This window comes from Lynx canadensis, chromosome A1, assembly GCF_007474595.2.
Source record: "Lynx canadensis isolate LIC74 chromosome A1, mLynCan4.pri.v2, whole genome shotgun sequence".
In the NCBI taxonomy this organism is placed as follows: Eukaryota; Metazoa; Chordata; class Mammalia; order Carnivora; family Felidae; genus Lynx; species Lynx canadensis.
Window position 1 is genome coordinate 239,561,919 of NC_044303.2, and position 13,071 is coordinate 239,574,989.

General features: G+C 54.1%; 1 protein-coding gene across 1 annotated transcript in view; it reads left to right on the forward strand.

Annotated features, from left to right (window-relative positions):
* The window catches only part of LOC115525869 (palmitoyltransferase ZDHHC11-like), a 31,858-nt gene extending 28,310 nt beyond the window's left edge, over positions 1–3,548 (forward strand). The window contains exon 10 of the mRNA XM_032594737.1: positions 3,478–3,548. The gene's annotated coding sequence lies outside the window, so the exon portion shown is untranslated. The remainder of the gene's footprint in view (positions 1–3,477) is intronic.
* Positions 3,549–13,071: the final 9,523 nt, after the last annotated feature.

Consider the following 13,071-nt stretch of genomic DNA (forward strand, 5'->3'; position numbering starts at 1 on the left):
ATGCTTTATATATGCATGATACAAACGCCTCATTAGTTGGGTGAATTACAGATAGAGTGTCACAGCAACTCGACTCCATGCTTAGCTGAACTCAACATTTGATGAGTCACAGTCACACTCACACTTGTGCATATTTTATGATAATGCTTTTTGGTCTCGATTGATCTCGAATCCAATCTTCTAAAAGACAGTCATCTATACTTTCCACTGCTAATTTTCAACATTTGATTTTGAGAGTTGAGTCCTCACTCTGTGGGTCATTGGTGTGTTTGGTGTGAGGTAGGGATCCAGCTTCATCCGTTCCAGGTGGTTTCTGTTGTTCCAGCTGCTTTCGCTAAACATCAGATTGACCTTCTTTCCCCCACTGATTTATTTTTTGTATGTCTCGTATATTTTTTATTCCATAATTCCTCCACTACTGCCTTTCTGTATTTAGTTGAATTTGCATACTGTGCCATTGTGATTCCCATCTTCTTTCCTTTTGCTTATACTTTTTAGTTACCTTCTTACTGGTTACCTTGGGGATTACAATTAATACCTTAAGCTTATAAGAGTCTAGTTTGAATAATACTACGTTAATTTCAGTAGTATATGCTCTGATCCTATACATCTTCCTACCTCTTCCTTTATATTGTTACATCTTTATACATTGTGTGCCCGTTAAGAAAGGTTTATAATTATTCTGTGAATTGGTCTTTTAAGTCACATAGAGAAGAAGAGGAGTTACAAACCAAAGTACGACAATCCTTGCTTATGTCTCGACCTGTGTGGTTACCTTTCCGAGCGTACTTTATTTCAGCTACTGTCTAGAGCCTCTGTTTTAGCCTAAAGATCTCCCTTTAGCATTTCTTGTAGGGGAGGTCTGTTGGTCATGAATTCTCTCAGCTTTTGTTTATCTAAGAACATCTTAATTTCTTCTTTATTCCCAAAATACGGTTTTGTTGGATTTAGAATTCTTGGTCGGCAGATTTATTTTCCTTCCAGGACTTGAAAGGTGCCCTCTGGACTCCATGGTTTCTGATGAGAAATCAGCTGTTGATCTTACTGAGGCCCCTTGTACGTGATTAACCACTTCTCTCTCAATGCTTTCAGACTCCTCTCTTTGGGTTCTGAGAATCTGGCAGTGCTGTGTCTTGGTGCGAACCCTTCTGAGTTTATCTTGCTTGGAGTTTGTGGAGCATCTTGGATGTGTAGATCCGTATCTTCCATCGGATTTGGAAAGCGTGCAGGCAGTGTTTCTTCGGATACTTTTTCTCTCTGCCCCCTCTCTTCTCCTCCTGGGCCTCAGGTCCGCCAGGTGCTCTTCATTTTCCTTTGTTCCATTTTTCTCCCTGGTCCTCAGGTTGGAGAATTTCAATTGTCTTCAGGATCACAGATCCTTTCTTCTCCTGCTCTGTTTTGAACTCTTCTAGTGAATTTTTAATTTCACACTTTTCAGTGGCAGAATTTGTTTGGTTCTTTTTTGTAATTCTGTCTCTTTATTGATTTTCTTTTTTTTTCATTCAGTATTTTCATGACTTCCTTTAATTCTTCACCTTGGCTCACTGAGCACATTTAAGATAACTGACCTAATGTCCTTGACTACTAATTCAAATGTCTGGGCTTCTTCCAGGAAATTCTGTCAAATTCTTTTTCTCCTTTGAATGGGCCATATTTTCCTTTTTCTCTGGATGTTTTATAATTTTTTGTTGAGAACTGTATATTCTGAGTATTATAATGTGGTTAAGTCTGGACATCAGATTCTCCCACTGCTTGGGATTGTAGATCTTTGCTTGTTGAACTATCAGTTTGTGACTCTCCCAAGCTATTTTTGCAAAACATGTATTTGTTGTTGCAAAGTTTCTCTCATTATCTCTGTGGTCAGCCAGTGTTTTCCTTCAATGTCTGGCTGCAAATAGGGGGACTAAGTGTCCCAGTAGATGCTCCCAAAGACAGCTACTGCTGCCAAGGGGGCCAGGGCAAGCGAGCCCTTGTGCCGGCCCCTCGGGACATGACCAGACTAACCAAAAGGCACAACAGACAAGTTTTGGAGTACAGAGTCCCTACTGCCTGCGCAGGAATGAAGGCTGTTGGCCTGTAGCTGCAGGAGGACTGAGGGTGGGTTGTCGCTGCTCTGTTGACACCACTCACTCGGGAGAGTTGGACAGCATCTCTCCCCTGGTGCTGTGCAGCGTGTCTGGTCTGGCTTCAGAGTCTGGAATAGTTGACCCCAAAGGCTCTCTGTAGCACAGTGGTCACATCTGTGGAGGACCAATCTCTCGTGCTTCCTGCTCCCCGGCTTTGTCCTCAGGTGAAGGATGCCGATATGCACTCTGAGAACACGTGTCACCACCTCCCCACAAATCTCTACCCCGCAGGCAGGCCTCCACTGTTCCACTGCCCGGCTCCATTGTGTTTCTGTTTTCATTCTAAGCAAACAGTGTGCTTCCCTGGGGCATCATTTCAGTAATACCTTGATCACCTTTGCTTCCAAGCACCATCACCTCCTTCTGTGGGTTTTTCTTACACGTCCTGCCTCTACCAGGTTGCTGCCCACTCCGTGGCCCTCTGTGGCCAGCACCCCCACCTCTTACCCATCGGAGCCTTGCCCCCACCTCAGCTCCCACAACTGCCTCTGCGTTGGGTCCCCTGGGGGCCTGTCCATCTCGACAGCGTTGTCCTCACGCCTGGCTTTTCTACAGTCTGTTCCCGTTTGCTTCCTCTTCTTCAGGGAGCCATTGTTCATTGAGGTTCCCCTTTCATTTCCTTCCTGTTTAATCTCATTCACGCCTCAGTTTGTATCTTGACTAATTCTCAAGAGCTGGCTCTGGGAGGAGGACGAAGGCATGTACGGGTTTAGAGATCTCCTAGAGACACTGGACTTGCAGAACCTTCCAAGGAAAGTTGTGCACAGCTGCACAGTCCAGTCCCGCCGCACACAGCCCCGTAAGTCAGAAGGAGCGCCGTCCCCGGCCGTCTGGCGAGAGCCGTGCTCTCCCCTGTCGTCCGTGCAGGGGATCTGAAGTCACCGTCAGCAGGCCCAGTAGCACCAGGGCAAGGGAGAAACCTCCTGCTTTCGGCAGATGGTGTGAGGACATTCGGGGCCCCTGGGTAGGCAGGACTCACCACCAGCAAGCAGAGTTGTGCAGAGAAGGTGCCAAGCAAGACGAGGCGGCCTGTGTTGTGTCTTCCCCCCATGCCAAGGGTCCAGATAGGCTTTGGTGGCCCCCAGGAGACCCTCCTGCTCATCAGGAAAAGCACCACTTGTCTCTGTCCTGATGCGCGTGCACGGGGAAAAGCCACCCCCCCGCCCCCAGCGCAGCCTCCTCTGCAGCCCCACATACAAGCGAGTGCTCTGAACTCAAGAGGCGAGATGGCCGCCGGTGTCCCAGAGCCCGTCGTGGCTCCGTCTCCAAAATGTGCTCTTGCTGCTCCGTTCTGTTCCCTTTGGCAGTGCAAGAGATGCCATGTCACGTGTTTCCTGTTATTTCTCTGCAGGTCTCAAAGGACCAACAGGAAATGAGGTTGCCTGTGAAAGCAGACAGCGCCGAGGGCAAAGGCCCAGCTTCAGGTAAGACGTCACACAGTGTGGGAGCTGAGATCCACCCAAGTTGATTCCCTAAAGAGGAAAACGTTTTCTACAGAAAAACAAGGAGAGGGAGAAATCACCGGTGGGGAGTCAAAGGCTAGGATGCTTGTTGTCTCAGTGGCACGGAGGACGGGCTTGGGCTCACGTAGCGTCTGCCGATGGGGCCTGGCGTCCCCGCGCTAGCCCCGCCACCTGCTCTGTGTGCCACAAGGCAGCAGGTGCAAGACGTGGGGCCGGACGCCCAGCTGAAAGAGTGCCTGCAAGGTAGGAGCTGGCCCTGGGTGGCGTCGCTGTGGCCGCCGATCTGAGCCGTGGACCCTGACGTGCAGCGGTGGCCTACCTGACAATGGCACCAGAGCGAGGGCCACGGAGAGTTTGACTAGTGACCGGAACCAAAGGCCTGATGTGCTCTGTTGGAGGCTCAGACTCCACCACCCGCACGCTGTCTGCCGAAATGCACGGTGACTTTGTTATTCACTCGCCTGACCCTTCCAGAGTCCTTCTGAGACGGCCCCACCTCACCTAAGGACATGTTCACCACTCAGCTTTGAAACAACTACCTACCCTTGGCCACGATGACGCCTCCTGCTGCCGCCGTCGCGTCAGAGCTCACAGTGCAATTCTCCAGTGCTCCTGTTTCTAGAAAAGAGGTGGAGGCTGACCTTTCAACACACCCGTGGCCGCAGGAGTCAGTGGCTCCTGTTTCTAGAAAAGAGGTGGAGGCTGAGAGGGTGAGTTTGATTTCTGCGTGATTCCAGAAAGGCCAAAGCTGGGTTTTAAGAAACCTAAACTACAAGCAAGTGGCAAAGTGACAGGGAGCCTGAGCCTCAGCTCTGGGTACGTGGCAGGTTGGCTCCTGAGTGGACTGACGCCACGGGGGCATGCACGTGCACGCCGTCCGTGTGGGTGTAGGTGCCCGTGGACAGGTAAGGACAAGGGGTCCTCAGCCAGGGACGGAGGCAAAGAGAAAACCCACAGGGAGCCCCGTGGGCACCTGCAGCCTGTGTCCCAAGGGCCCCTGCCTCCCTGGTGAGCCGGGTTCTCGTGGCCTCACGGGGGGAGAGACAGGCCCAAGCTCAGGGTGCAGCCAGAACGGAAGGCCGATAAGTCATCCTGGAAAATCGGGACCCAAATGGCTACGCGCGCATGGCCGTGGTGGGCCCGGAGGAACCCCGTGCTCCGCTCCCACAGGACACAAGAATGAACCTTGGAGCCGAAAGGAGCTGAGAAAATCCCCCAACTCTTCAAGCTGAGGATCAACACCAAGTGATTCTGGACCAGCCGTTTGCAGGTGCCGAGAGGCGCTCCCCTCGCAGGAGCTGGGAAGATACCAGCCGCGCTCATCCCACGTGGCCACGCCCTCATGGAGGCCAAGGCCACCACAGAAACAGACACACGTCGGGAGTTGGGCTCGAGGACCAAATGCAAAGTAACTGTGGTTGTTGTTTGGGGAAACAACAGGCAAAGGGAAAAACATCTGAAGAAACAGAAAACTTGTTTAAATCGCACGTGTATTTGAAGAGAAACCAAATGAAACTCAGAGCTGCAGAAAATACCACTGACGTGGGGCGGCTGACTGAGGGTTTTGCAGCACGCGGGTCACAGTTGGAGTTCGTGAGCTCGAAGCTGGAACTGGAGAAGTTACCTGACACCCAAAGACGGGACGACAGGCGGAGAGCGCGACCGGAGGTGGGGCTGGGGTCTGCGGTGTGAGCGGGGTCCCCGGCAGGGAGGGGCGCTCGGGGGGCAGCGTGCGAGGCAGTGGGGCTGAGGGCCCTGCGCTGCAAACCCGCACGCACTCGGGTCCGATGAGTCCAGGAACGGCAAGTGAGACTGTAGCTGCGTCGTGAGCAAGCTGGCACACTCCAGAGACAAAGAAAATGCGTATTTTTAAATATTTGGCGATAAAAAAAGGGGAGTCCTTCCAGGGAATATCGACTAACTACGCTCATTGTAACGGAAGCTACGGCAGAGTGGAGTCCTGCCTGCAGTACGGGGGCCATCAGCCCAGGGCTGCCCTCCTGGCTGATGCACCTTTTAAAGTGAAAGTGAAACACGCTCTTCACACAGAAGTAAGGAACGTCAGGGAGTGAAAAAGAGACCATTTTTGGAGCACTTTTAGAAAGCGACGTCCCTAGGAACAGATCTAACAAAAGACACGCCGGACTCATGGAGAAAACGATAAAACTTGCAGAGGGACGTCTTAAGGAGCCTGATGAGTGCGGACAGACCCAGCTCACGGCGTGCGTGCCAGGCCTCCTAGAGAGGCCAGTGCAGGACGCCAGCTCGAAACCCTGCGTCTGAGATGTGTGTGGAACTGCAAAGGACCAAGAACGCCAAGAAGCGGGAGAGGAGCAATTTAGGACGTCTGGCCGGGCCACTTCCACGAAGCTTGTGAGTCAAAGACAGAGTGGGGTCTGTGCCGAAATAAGCACAGGGCCTGGCGTGGTGGCTTGCAGGGGCCGCAAGCACGTCAGTGGGCACAGGGACACTGTTTGTGGCACGGGGCGGCTGACGAGCAGGGGTGGGTAGATTGTTTCATAAACGCGGACACATTTGGTGCCGTGTGGGAATAACACCAATGAAATCAGACCCCACCTTGTACCGTTTACACAAGTTAATTCCACGTGGACTAAAGACATAATGGGTGAAGGGACAACTATACAAACTGGAAGATAATATTTGGTACTATCTTCTTTTTTTAAGTTTATTTATTTTGGGAGAGACGGAGAGTAGGGGAGGGGCAGAGAGCCAGGGAGAGAGAGAATCCCAAGCAGGCTCAGCACTGTCAGCACAGAGCCCGACGCGGGGCTCGATCCCAGGAAACCGTGAGATTATGACCTGAGCCGAGACCCAGAGTCCGACGCTTCACAGACTGAGCCCCCCACCCCCGGGCACCCCTGGTACTGTCCTTATGTCCTCATGGTGACTGAGGGTCCTTAAGCAAGGTTTTCTTAAAGGCACTGTCCCTAAAGGAAGATACACAGAAATTAGATCACACCCAGATACAAAGGGAGGCTGTCAAAAATCGGGAAAATATTTGTGACACATAGGTGACAAAGAATTGGTGTCCAGGACACAAAGTACTATGACACCAGCAGGAAAAGCATAGCCGCACGATGGCTGGGCACTTCGGGGAACAGGGAACCCAGAAGACCCACAAACAAGTGCGTACCTTCTGCCATCCTCCGGGAAATGTGACTGAAAACCACATGTGGTGGGGTGCGGTCCCTGTCACATGAGCAGGTGTGAGTCTGCCATCACTGAGGACTGGCACGGGTGGGCCTGGGACGCGCACGCGGCTGGTGGGCTGGGCCAGCGCCGCGCCCACAACTGGTGGACAAGGCCGTCGGCACCGCCAGTCATCCCGGGTGTGGGTCGGGAAACGCCTGCCCGCTGCACCAGGAGCCATGAGCATTGCTGCTGGGTCCGAGGAGATGCCCAGTAGGGGGACCCCAGCACGGGGGAGGGGTGGAGGAGGGTTCCCGCTGACCCGCTGAGCAGGGCTGTGTGTGCAGACACAGATGTTCTGTGCAGAAGCGGCCGCCCTCCTGGCAAGAGGTCAGGACGGACGGCACCAGGAACCTGTCCTTGGCCTTCCCGGCAGAGGGCCGGTTCTGCACCCGGGGCCAAGGACTGGGCGCGCCCTCTGCTCACCGCCCTCAGGTGCTCGTGGCACTTTCTTTTGCTCTGCAGGAGCCAAGGAGCCCACACTGGCCAGATGGGCGTCCACACACCCGTGTCCTCAGAGATCCGGGCTCGGGAGGCGGCCCTGGAGAAACTCAGGCTCCCGCACCTGCTGCCCTCCAGCAGCCAGAATGTGCCGCACCTGGATGTCCCCTTGTGGAGGCGGCAGGTCCAGGGCACGGAGCCTGCCACTGTCACCACCACCAGGAAGCCAGCGGATGGGCAGGTGTGCAATCTCCAGCACATCTAGCTCCCAGGACAGACAGCAGAGGTGGCTTGGGGCCAGGCATCGCCATCCAGCCAGGAAGCAGAGGGCCCGCTCGATGCTTAGGGAGAGACCGGGTCAACCTGGATATCTCTGTCAGCACGACTTGCGTCCGCGCTGCCACGGAAGCCCCCGAGTCCAGGGCAGGCGCTCACCCCGACTCCCACGATGCCTGCCTGGCCTGAGGCCGGCAGGGGCTCCCGCTGTGTTCATGGTGCAGTGCAGCCCTCGCCTCTACGCAGGCACCGGTGGCAGCCGATGGCCCGGCTTCCTCCAAACGGAGCGCTGGGTCCGCGTCCAGAGTCCAGGAAAGAAGGGAGCCTGTGCACACCCTGACTTGCGCTATTTCCCGAACACGTCCCCATCGTGCTCCAAGATTCAGGACAGACTTGGTGTGATGTTTCGCTTGTGTTACTTAGGAATGTTGACAACTGTTATGAACCTAAGTAGCCTTTAGGGAAATTCTTCAGAATTTCTTAGACAGTTATACGAAATAATAAAAAATAATTTCATTGGCAATAAGCTTGAAATCAGTCTTGGTAAACTTTAAATTCTTGGGTTTCAAGTGGCCTTTTCGAAGCCCCTCCTGCCCCGACCCAGCCTGAGTCCTGGCAGAGTGAGGACGAGGGGTGTGATACAGAGGAGGGGATTCTGGCCTTTTTTTTTTTTTTTTTAAGTTTATTTATTTTGAAAGAGAAAGACAGTGAGTAAGGGAGGGGCAGAGAGAAGGAGAGAGAGAGAGAGTCCCAAGCAGGCCCCATGCCACCAGCACAGAGCCTGATATGGGTCTTGAACTCACAAACAGTGAGATCATGACCTGAGCCAAAACCAAGAGTCAGACGCTTAACCCACTGAGCCCCACCCAGGAGCCCCAGGGCTTCTGGCTTTATGGTGAACTTTTCACCACAAGATAATTAGTGCTCTCATGAAAATGTAATTTCATTGCATCCTGGATTCATACAAAGTGAGAAAATCCCCCCAAAACTGGAGAACAAAAGTGAGCTGATAGGTAGGTGGTCCAGGACCAGGGGCTCCTTTGAAACCAGGCCTTGATCCAGAAGCCAGGAACAGAGCTGGGGGCAAGGATCCGGGATGAATCCAGTCTCAGGCAGAAATAAACTGAGCTAAACTGGCCCAAGAAGCTAGATTTTCAGAGCTTGAGATCAGTCCAGATAAGCTCACAACCAAAGATCACAAACCATCACGCACGAGAGAGCCAAGACACAGGAAAAGAGAATTCAGACCCCCAGCAACCTCAAGGACTAGACATACAGGATATTAAGGAGGATGCACAGAATCTTTTAATGTTGGGGCGCGTGGGTGGCTCAGTCGGTTGGGCGACTGACTGCGGCTCAGGTCACCATCTCACAGCTCGTGAGTTGGAGCCCCGCGTCAGGCTCTGTGCTGACAGCTGGGAGCCTGGAGCCTGCTTCCGATTCTGTGTCTCCCTCTCTCTCTGACCCTCCCCCTTCATGCTCTGTCTCTCTCTGTCTCAAAAATAAATAAACGTAAAAAAATTTTTTTTTAAAGGCTGAAAAGAATTTTTAGAAATAAAAAATGTACTTGTTAGAAACTTGGATAAATTAAACACCAGATTAAACATAGCCAAAGAGAGAGTTCTTGAACTGGAAAGTAATCTGAGGAAGTTGCCAGAATGTGGATGCAGCCATGAGGGCCACGTGGAGGGAGGGCTGGCGGGCGTGGAGGGCAGGTGGGCCTCAGACGCGTCCACAAAGCCCTCGAGAAGGGACTTACTGTAGTGGCAGGTCGCCCAGGACTCACAAAACACGTGCCGGTGGCTTCTTGTCCAACCAGCTGCACAGGTGAGGAGATCTACACCTCGACCTCCCGTACGGAAGCACGGGGCACCGGAGACGCTCTGACCTCAAGAACAGCCGGAGGAAAGATCGCCGACAGAGGAAGAGCAGACGGACAGCAGGCCTTCTGGCTGTAAGGACAGAGGGAGGAAATAACTTCCACAAAGCATGACAGAAAATAGCTGTCGACCCGGAGTCACCCAGAAGTGCTACACGGAGGAAAAAGTAAAACCACGTTTGTAGATGACAGAGAACTGTGCTTACTACCACCAAACCCACAGTGCTGTGACTGGAGAAGACAGAAGGGAGAGAAGTGTGCGAAGCAAACATGGACAGGAGCCACGGGAACAGGTGCGACATTCTCCCTGACCCTCTCGTGCTTCCTGTCGGCTCACCAGGTTTTCATAAAGACACAGGTCTGGACGACGCAAGTGACGAGCCTGGTTCGCGGGACGGCTGTGGACCCCGGCTCACTTGTTGGGAGGTGTGTGTTCTCCCGGGGCTCGTGGACCTTTTCTAGAAATGGGGCTTGGGCTGCCCTGCCTCACCTCAGCGCACTTACCACCCGGGGACCCTCGGCGTGCCGCCCCTCTGTTCCCCTGCCCCTTCACACTGTGCCGGCCTCCCGGCTGTTCCTGCCCCTTCCTGCTCACCGCCAGCAGCGTTTCCCTCGTGGTCCCTGTGGCTGGGGAGCATGCAGCCTCTTGCGTCTGTGGGTTTACGTCGAACTTGGAAACATTCGGCCGCTATCCTTCTAACACCTTTTCCGCACCCTTGTCCCAAGTATTCTCTCTGCTTTGGGGGGACCCCGATCAAGCACACGGTAGGCTGCCTGAAGCTGTCCCACAGATCACGGACGATCCGGGTCTTCTAATTCTCTTCTTCCTGTTTCACTTTGGGTAGCTTCTGTTGCTACATTTGCTCCGTGTCTAATCTGCCATTGGCCCGTCCAGGGTATTTTCCATGTCACACGCCGTAGTTTTTCAGTCCTCCTAATTCAGTCTGTGGTGCTGCTGTGACTCCCATGTCTCAAGTTAACTTTCAGGCCCTGTGGAATGCAGTTAGCTGTGCTAATACCTCGTGTCAGTCCTGGGTCGGTCCCGGATGACCGGTCTTGTCACACGGATCTGATTTTCCTGCTGGTTTGCACCCCTGGTAGTGCTGCGTGGAATCATTATGTTCACCTTATGGGGTGCTGAGTGTTTCTGTATCTTTGTGAATATTCTCGAAATTCATTCCGAGATGCAGTTAAAGAGTTTGATCTTTGTGCCTTGGGTGGGGCTAATGGTCCCCCACTAAGTTGTCTCCTTCCCCTGTTGCCTCAGTCGGCACCCCACGGATGCTGAGTCTTGAGCTCGGCCTCCGCACTCGCTGCACACGCCGGCCGGACCCAGCTGCGTTCTCACGGGTCTCCTGCGGGGCTCTGGGTCCGTCCACTTTGGTACTCCGTCTTTGAGTTCGGTCACCCTGCATGGCGCTTGGAGGCTATACCCAGGTGCTTGCTGGGGACCCTACCGCTCAGGGGTCCTGTGCTTTGCTGCCTTTGCTCCGTGTGAGAGAGCACACCTGATTCCTGTGACTCCGCCTCATCTGGACGCGAAAACCTGTTCTGTAACAATGGGACAGACAGTACGTGCTGCTGCACAAAGGCCCGTTTTCCTCTGCAAAAGCAGAAAACGCACTCACGGAAGCAGAGTCTGCTGGACCTTAAAAGGCTCAGCTGCTGTGTCCCCGGGAGGTGGAGAGGCGCTGGGATGAACCCCATCCCGGAACTCTTGAGGGGAGCACTGTGTCAGAGCGGAGGGCATGGCTGCGCTAGCCAGGAGGTGCGCACGCGGTCCTGTGCACGGAAGGCCGCGGAGGAACGCTGGCTTAGATTAACCGGGGGCAGATCTGGACCGTACTAAGGGACAGATTTTGTTACCACGTGGAGGCTTCGGCACCTCTCTGTCCCACGGCTGCCTTCTGACAGGTTTTCATGCACTTGTGGGAGCAGCTCCTTGAAGGGCTTGGATCTCAGTGGTGGCAGATTGTTTCTGTTTTCATCACCCGATAACTTGGTGATGCACCGCGTCCTCCCAGAGGGGCAGCCAGAAAGCCACCTCGTTCACACGCCTCCTCTGGTGCACACTCCAGGCCCAGTTTTAGGATTGCAAGGATAAATTCATAAGCTAAAAAAGCAAGTTTGGGGCTCCCTGGGTGGCTCAGTCGGTTGAGCATCCAACTGTTAATTTTGGCTCAGGTCATGATGTCACAATTCATGAGATCGAGCCCCGTGTCAGGCTCTGCGCTGACAGTGCGGGGCCTGCTTGGGCTTCTCTGTCTCCACCCCCCTGTCTCTCTGCCCCTTCCCACCTCTCTCTCTCTCTCTCTCTCTCAAAATAAATAAGTTTGCATTTAAAAATAAAGATGAAAAAGCAAGTTTCTGAAGTAAGCATCACACGCATGGGCTGTGGGCGCCAGCCCTGCCCTATGCCTCTGTGTGTCCCGAGTCCCAAGACTTGCCTGGCAGCAGGACTGCAGTCAGGGCTGTGTGTGCCGAGGACCCCGAGGGGGACCCTGAGCTCTGTTCAATACTCCGTTGTTGCCATCCTGGGGGTGCTACCGATTTTTGCACAAGGGGCCCCCAGTTTGAATTCTGACCAGGCCCCGTATGTATAGCTGGTCCTGACAGTGATGCTGTCTCCACCCTCCAGAAGCAGGGCGCCAGCCGGCCTGCAATGTGGGGGCAGGACCTCCGCGGGCCCTGACTCTGCCCATCTGGCCCTGAGGGCTCCCCCAGCGCCCTGCCCTGAGGGTGTCCCCATCTCCCGAGGCCTTGCCTCTCCTTCCCAGGGAAAATGCTCCTTGAATATTTATGCTCCTGAAACCTGGTGCCCACCTCCGTTGGCAGATTACCCTGTGTCTATGTCAGAGCTCTAACAGGTCTTGCAAAATGGATTCAGTGGTCACCTTTGGCCGATACGACAGTGGGAACATAGTGTGCAATGTTTTTCTTTCTTCCTCTTGCATTGTTAGTAGTGATGTCCAGGAGAAAGCAGTGCTGAGGCCTGAGTGGGATGCGGCGAAGACGCTGTCCAGCTCCTACCGGAACCAACAGAACCCTGAGTCTCAACGAACAGACCTCTAGACGGTCGCCCATCTTCCACCAGTTTGAAGCAGAAGTAGAAACTAGAGGGTTGGCAGGAGGCATGTGGAACCCAGGACCTCTGTGGGGCTGGGGTGGGGCTGAGCCCCTAGGGCTGCCTGTCCCTGGCTCCCGAAATGTCAGGAAAAGCACGTCCTCCCCACCGTGGCCTAGTGGACTGCGGCAGAGCCTGCACCACCGCCCCCTCTCTGGTTCGTGAGCTGCCTGTGCAGGCTCTGAGCGGGCCGGAATCTCTGCGGTGAGCCCCAAAGCTGCATCCCACCTGCAGAGTCTGGCGCTTGTGATTCATGGGGCTCTGAGAGCAGGGCAGAGTCTGGAGGGGGTGTATGTGTGTGTGTGTGGGGGGGGGTCTCTGCAGCTGGGAGAGTTAAGGACAGAGCCTGGGTGGGGGTGGGGGTCTGGTGCCAGATGGACCAAGGACAGAGACTGGGTGGGCATGTGGGCGGGGGTTCTGTAGCCAGGAGGGGAGGGCAGAACCTGGGGTAGTGGTTCCTTGGCGAGGTCCAAGGGAGCCACAGCAATGAAACTGGAAGAAGGGTCACACCCCGTCCCCCGACCGGCCTTCTCCACTGGAGGGTGTCCTGCA